The sequence below is a fragment of the Rhincodon typus genome, unplaced genomic scaffold (genome assembly GCF_021869965.1).
Source record: "Rhincodon typus isolate 14 unplaced genomic scaffold, sRhiTyp1.1 hic_rhity00005079, whole genome shotgun sequence".
Taxonomy (NCBI): Eukaryota; Metazoa; Chordata; class Chondrichthyes; order Orectolobiformes; family Rhincodontidae; genus Rhincodon; species Rhincodon typus.
This window is the reverse complement of record NW_025970717.1, coordinates 1-6579: the sequence shown is the minus strand read 5'-3', so window position 1 is coordinate 6579 and position 6579 is coordinate 1. Positions and strand designations below refer to the sequence as shown.

Sequence of the window (6579 nt, the reverse complement as noted above, 5' to 3'; positions counted from 1 at the left end):
AAGTGAGCATTGCAGGAGCAGCGGGTGGTGAAGGAGGCAAATGAGATCCCGGCCTTCAAGTGAGAGGATTCGAATCCAGGAGCAGGGATATCTTGCTGCAATTGTACAGGGTGAGACCAAACCCTGGAGTATTGTGTGCGCAGTTTGGGCTCTCCTTACCTTAGAAAGGATGTTCTGGCTACGGAGGGAGTGCAGCAAAGGTTTCACAGACTGATTCCTGGGATGGCAGCATTGACACATGAAGAGAGATTGGATCGGCTAGGATTATATTCACTGGAGTTTAGGAGAAGAAGGGGAGATCTAATAGAAATCTGTAAAATTCTAACAGGACTAAACAGGGTAAACACAGGAAGGATGTTCCCAATGACTGGGAGGGAGTGCAGAACCAGGGGGTCACAGTCTAAAGGAGATGAGTAAGGACTGAAATGAGGAGAAATGTCTTCACCAAGAGAGTGAGGAGCCTGTGAGATTATCTGCCACAGAAAGCCGTCAGGGCCAGAATATTGAATGGGGAGAGCAGGCTGGAAGGGCTGAATGGCCGACTCCTGCCCTTACTTTCTAAGGTGTTTCCTGTGATCTGTCTGATAGGAATCAGACCAGAGAACCACGCCTCTAGGAATTCCCGTGTGTGTCTATGCTTGGCTTGGGCTACTATGGTTACCTTGTCCCAGTTAAACTGATGGTCTTCATTGTCACTGTACCAATATTAAGAAGAGTTTATTGTGCCGTTTTGCTGCTAGCTGATGTTCATGTATTCCGATGGTTAGTTTCCTTCCTGTCTGTCCAATGTAATGGCTGCGGCAGTCGTTGCATGGTATTTTGTCGACCACGTTGGTTCTGCATGTTGTGAGAATGCGGTCTTTAATCCTTGTGAGTGTTTATCATAAAGTAGCTGTGGGCTTGTGCGCTCCCATGATTCCTCGTGGTCTTAGGAGTCGTGTTGTCTGTTCTGATGTGTTCTTGATGTAGGGCAATGTGGCCAGTGTGTTAGGGCGTACTGTGTCCTCCTGTTGTCCGAAATAAATGTTGACTCCTGCGGCAACTCCATCCTGACTGTATACCACTGTGCCACCACCTCTGCAGGGTCTGTCCTGCTGGTGGGACATGACATATTGAGGGATGGTGATGGTGGTGTCTGGGACATTGTCTGTAAGGTATGATTCTGAGTATGATGATGACTCTCCTGATTTTGACACGAGCCCCCAGATGTTTGTAAGCAGGACTTTTCAGAGCTGACAGGGTTGTTTCAGGTCTGTTGTCTTTTCTGGTGCCTGGGTCGATGCTGGGTGATCCATATCATTTCATTTCATTGTTGAGAACTCGTAGCAATGAATACGATTGAATGGCTTGCTGATTCATTTTAAAGGGTCAACCCTGATAATAGGTCACTGGACTCGAAACATTAACTTTGTTTCTCTCTCTCCACAGATGCTGCCAGACCTGCTGAGTTTCTCCAGAACTTTCTGTGTTTATAACCTGTAACGTTAACTCTGTTCCTCTTTCTCTCTCTCTCTCTCTCTCTCCATAATCCGGCTAAGATTTTGAAATTTGCCATTCTTGCCGTCCTCTCCTGATTGATGAGAGGCGAAAAACTTCAAACAGAATCTGTTCATTTTCCAGGCGCAGTCCTGCCAAGTGAATATCGGCAAAGATTCCCAACCTCCCGAAGTAGTCTGCATCTACTTAATGAATTATTCTACCGGCGTGGGGGGGGCGGTGGTTGGCGGTGGGGGTGGTGTCAACTTCAGAGAGATATATGTTTGCTATAACGGTTTGTACAAAGTATAGCTTTCTGTCGATTTTGAATGTTTAAAAAGAAAATGGTGCATCAATTACAGATCATGATCAATTCACCACAGTCTTAACAGATCATTGAGCTGCTCTCCCATAAGAGAGAGGGGACTGAATGGTGATGTAACCTGAGGGTCACCACGCCTCTGGCCAGGGAGAGGTTGAGAAGGAGAGTCCTTCACGGTAACCCCATCTGGTGTAGGATTTGAGCCCATGCTGTTGCCATTCTAATGCATTACAAACCAGCCATCGAGGCAGCCCCCCACCTCCCCTTCTGAGGCAGGAATAGTCGCTGATATGGACAGGGGGTGTAATTACAAAACAAATAGCCTTGCCCCTCCCTACCCACCCTAACATCATTGGAGACAAAGAGATTTGTGATGATGCTGTAGCTTTAAGAGATTATTTTGTCCTGGTTTCTTTTGAGAGGGAGATTGAATGAGAGGCATCGAGCTCGCTAGTTAAGACCACTTAACTAAACAGCTTGAGTTTTATTTTTCACAGCCTGAATGGGTGTGGCCAGCTTTCACAGATCAGGATTTCTGGGTTTTGTTTTATTTCACGTGCATCTGAAGCTATTGGGGTCTCAAAAGCCTGTGAAGCATCAGTGGATGTCTCCTGGCTCCTGCTGTCTCTGTATTTTCTGTTGATGTTTTATCCTCCTGGATTGGAGCACTGCCCGTGAGAATCTGTGTCTCAATTTTACATTTTTGTCAAGGAGTGTGTTTCTGGGATGTTACTATTTTGAAACAGTTAATTAGCAATAGTTACTGTATCTACTATTCTGTTACATTTCCTATAGAGTTAAGTTATTCTTAATTCCTCTTTCTTTTATTGCATTTTAACTAGTGTTCAAATAAATTGTTTTGCTTAACATTGAGTTGTTTGACCAATCGCATTGCATCTGAAAGCAGCACTTCATGTTTGCTTTTAAAAATAAAGTTAGGGTAGAGGCTACTTTCTGAAAATATTTGGAGGGGGTGTGGTCTGGTCTAGTCTGGTCCATAACAGACTGAATAATTCCAAAGATTTATCTTAGGAAGACAGACTGAGCAGTTTTGGCCGATATTCTCCGGACTTTAGAAGAATCAGAGGAGATCTCACTGAGGGATACAAGATGCTAAAGTGGGGGATTGACAAAGGAGATGGAGAGAGGATGTTTCCTCATGTGGGAAAATCTAGAATGAGAAGTCATCATGTCAAGATAAGGGGGTGGGGCAGATTGATAATGGAGATGAGGAGGAATGGCTTCTCTCAAAGGTTGGGGAGAAGGGGCCTGTCTAACCTGAACACCATTGGACCGTGCCAGGAAACGGGAGCACCTTTAGGAAACCCACACTATCACAGAGAGAATGTGCAAACTTCACACGGACAGTTACCTGAGGCTGAAATCGAACCTGGGTCCTTAGCACTGAGCAGCAGCAGTGCTAACCACTGAGCCACTGTGCCACCCGTTGAGCCTGTTCCACCATTCAATGGCTGATCTGTGGCTTCACACCATTAACTTGCCTTTGGCCCCTATCCCCTTATTATCTCAGCCAAACAAAAATCTGTCAGATTGGAAACTAACAACTGATCCAGCCACTGCTGTGTTTGTGGAAAAGAGATTTAAACCTCGATAACCCTTTGTGTGTAATCATTTAATGGAACATTTTCAACCTAACTTTTGCAACGTACCGTGGCCATCCAAATATGAAGCAGTTCTTACTGTTTAAAAAAAAAAGAGAATTTTCCTTACATCTGTGAATGTTCTCATTTTCGATTATAAACTCTGTGGAAAACGCACACGCCCACCTGATCATGTGTTATTGGCTTATGGAGAGAAATCTACTGTTTGAACTCCTGTAGCCACAGGTTTTGGGGCAGGATTTTTGTTTGTCAAAGAGGTACATCATTCTTTTTGCTCCAAGTTCGTACGTTTGCTTTAGAAGTACCGTAGCCGGAGAGGGGCGCCAGGGACTAACGTCCAACTGGAAATCTGAGCCCAGAATGTCAGGATGGAGCTGGGTAATACTTTGCGACAGAGAATAGAAGAGAAAGTGGGAGAATGAAACCGAGCGGTGGTAAGGAAGGGTCCTGGGGATGAAGCTTCATTGAATGGAGATGCCTGTTCAATCTGCTCATTTCGATAGCTGGGGGCATCTCGCAATAAAGTCATAGATTCATACAGTACAGAAACAGGTCCTTTGGCATAACTTGTCCATGCCAACTAGGCTTCCCATAATAAACTAGTCTCATTGGCCTGCACTTGGCTTTGCAAATCCTTTTTGCACCCTCTCCAATTTAATACTATCCTCCCTTTCGCTATGCTACCAGAATTATACACAGTAATCTAAAAGTGGCCACACCAATGTCCTGTACAATGGCAACATGACGTCCCAAATCCTATTATCAATCATCTGACTGATGAACGCAAAAATGAAATCTGGATGGTGGCACGTGATCAGGAATGTACACTTTAATACGACCGAGTCTCACAGTACTGGATAGTCTTTTCGATCCATCCAGACTATACCCACCAACAATAAAGGATGTTCCCAGTCATGACGGGGCAGTCCAGAAACAGGGGGTGACAGTCTAAAGGGGACAGGGTAGGACTGAGATGAGGAAAAATGTCTTCACCCAGAAAGTGGAGAGCATGTGGGATTCTCTGCCACAGAAAGCGACTGGGGCCAAAACATTGAATGTGACTCCATCTCTCAGTCCTGTCACCATCCCGCACGTGCTCTCTGTCTCTCTCTCTCTCTCAATCCTGTCATCATCCTTTTCTCTCCCTTCATCCTGCTCTCATCTCTCTTTCTCTCCCTCACCCGACCCTCGCTTCCAGAAATTTTAATTGCAGGCTCGAACACGCGAATCAGTTGCAATTATTTTAGCTCCTCCTAACAGCACGGCTCTGGCATCTTATTGTATGTGATTAATCCAGGAGATAAATGCACACAATATTTCATTTATATATAAATATGTAACAACCACTGACAGAAAATAAACATCTAAAACGCCTTCACATGCATCGCACGAGTCCAAATGTAAAGTCAACCTCTTTCTGTCTGGGAGGGTAAATACTTTGGGAATTCAAATAATTTCACCTCTGACATTCCTGAAAAAGGAAATAAATAGGAGCAGAGAATGACGCCACTCGGTCCATCTACCAGTGGTGTAATTTGTGATCTGTGATGATCCATCTCCCTGAGAGCGTTATAAACTGATTTCTCCCCACCTCCCCCTTTTCCACAATTTTCTCCCTTTAACTGCAGCAAGTAAAAAGAACACATCAAACAGAGTTATACAGCAGAAACAGACCCTTCGGCCCAACCTGTCCATGCCAGCCAGGTTTTCCAAACTGTCCTAGTCCCATTTGCTTGCATTTGACCCACGTCCATCTAAACCATTCCTTTCCATGTACCTGTTTAAATGCCTATTAAATGTGTGATTGTACCCACATCTACAACTTCCTCTCCCAACTCATCCCATACATGCACCACCCTCTGTATCAAAAAGCTGCCCATCAGGTCCCTTTTAGATCTCTACCCTCTCACCTTAAACCTATGCCCTTTAGTTTTGGACTTCCCCACCTGGGGGAAAGACCTCGGCTATTCACCTTATCTGTGCCCCTCATGATTTTATTGACCTCTATAAGATCACCCCTCAACCTCCACTCTCCTGGAAAAAAATGTCCCAGCCTAATTAACCCCTCCCTACAACTGAAACCCTCCAGTCCCAGTAACATCCTTGTCAATCTTTCCAGTTGAATAATATCCTGTCCGTAGCATTTAACACATTTCTGTTTTGGCCATTCAAGGATTTCTCACGAGGATCAATCTCGCCAATGGATTCACCAAAGAGAATGAATTGCCTCCAGTTGTCCCTTCCCTTTCTCTCCCATCAATAAGCTGGACAAACACGACCTACTTCTGCACAGTCTTTCCAAAGCATACATGATCTTGAGGGACCGACTCCCCACCCCAGGGAGACAATCGAAAGGGGGAGATTAGGGTCCAGCTTCTGCAGATCGGTCTGCAGCTCTGAATCTTCTGGCACAGGGTCAGGGGGAAGCTCTAGTGGCTTCTGTCAGATGACCTTGGGTAGAGAGAACAGAAAATGATACTAACCACCCAGAGACAAGTCGAATGGACTGCCTGCAACCAAAACACACGAGAAAAGGAACTAAACCTCATCTGTTGACACAGCACGCTCCTTATCTGATAGAAACACTTGCCAGTAAGGCATGAGAACGGATGCAGAGTTGACAAACTCAAAATACTAACTCTGTGCCTGTCTCTCTCTCTCCCGCACAGGTGCTGCCAGACCTGTTGAGTTTCTCCAGTGCTCTCTGTGTTGGTTTCAGATCTCCAGAACCCTGCACTATGTTGCTTTTGCAACCTTACAAAGTGTGTTCTTTGTTTCAGACACCAGTGGCCCCACTCCTGTTGAAATTGTGTCCTCTGTTGTTCAAGCAAAGAGGAAAGATATGGCTAACACATTTCAAAATAACATTGCATCACTCTGTCAGAAAGGAAACACAGGACTATGTGACTACATTGCTTGGGAATGGTGGACATATGACAAGACAATCAGAAGTAGGCCATTCAGCCCATCTAGCTGCTCCACCTTTCAATGATGATTGTGGTTGAACTGATCATTCTTAACTCTACTTTGCTGCAATTCCATCCCCAACCCCACCCGCTCCCTCCCACCCCCATAACATTCAATTCTCCTTCCTGATTGAAAATCTCTCTCAGACTTGAATATACTGAATGACCCAGCAGCAACAGCCCTCTGTGGTAA

General features: G+C 45.1%; 1 long non-coding RNA gene across 1 annotated transcript in view; it reads right to left on the bottom strand.

Moving 5' to 3' along the window:
- The window catches only part of LOC125482027, a 6874-nt gene extending 1588 nt beyond the window's left edge, over positions 1-5286 (bottom strand). Inside the window, exon 1 of the long non-coding RNA XR_007261525.1 lies at positions 4881-5286. This is a non-coding gene — a long non-coding RNA (uncharacterized LOC125482027). The remainder of the gene's footprint in view (positions 1-4880) is intronic.
- Positions 5287-6579: the final 1293 nt, after the last annotated feature.